Here is an 841-nt window from a genome sequence, read left to right on the forward strand (position 1 = left end):
TACACGTTAAGTACTGATATTTCCTCATTGTCTATACTGACTTTTATCAGGATGTAATTATCTTCCCTATCTCTTTTAATTAGATTTATTTTTACTTTGGCTTTGTCAGGTATCATGATTGCAACTCCTGCCTTCTTTTTATCAGTTGATGCCCAATAGATTTGTCTCCATCCTCTTACTTTCACCCTATGCGTATCTACCTTCCTCATGTGTGTTTCTTATAAACAGCATATGGTAGGGTTTTGGATTCTAATCCACTCTGCTATTCGCTTGCATTTTATGGGTGAGTTCATTCCATTCACATTCAGAGTTATGATTACCAGCTGTGTATTTCCCAGCATTTTGATTTCTACTCCTCATCCTGCTTTTTCTTCTTTCACTATTTCCTTCTATAAAAAAAACAAAAATGCACAAAGACAATCGTCATCCTCGGTTACCGAGAGGCTACTACCATTTCCTTCTATACCAATGTTTTATTTTTAATCAGTTCCCCAAATATTTTACTTCCCTTCCTACTCCCCTCCCTTCTAATTTCCCCCTTATTTTCTTTATAGTCTTTTTAAACTATCCCCCACCCTCTCCATCCCTAGTACTGCTTCCCTCCCCACCAATCCATTTGTTGCCCTTCTACTTCCCTATAGGGTGCAAATCAATTCTCTGCTCCAATGGATTTGATTGTTCTTCCCTCTTTGAGTCAATTTCAATGCACATAAGAGTTGAGTATTTTCTGTCTCCAACCTCTTTGCCCTTCCAGTGTATTGATGTTCTCCCCCTCCCACCATGAGCTTCTTTGTAACATAAATTTATCCCCTTTTGTTTCTTTTCCCATTTCTTTTAGTAT

Source organism: Monodelphis domestica, chromosome 2 (genome assembly GCF_027887165.1).
Source record: "Monodelphis domestica isolate mMonDom1 chromosome 2, mMonDom1.pri, whole genome shotgun sequence".
Taxonomy (NCBI): Eukaryota; Metazoa; Chordata; class Mammalia; order Didelphimorphia; family Didelphidae; genus Monodelphis; species Monodelphis domestica.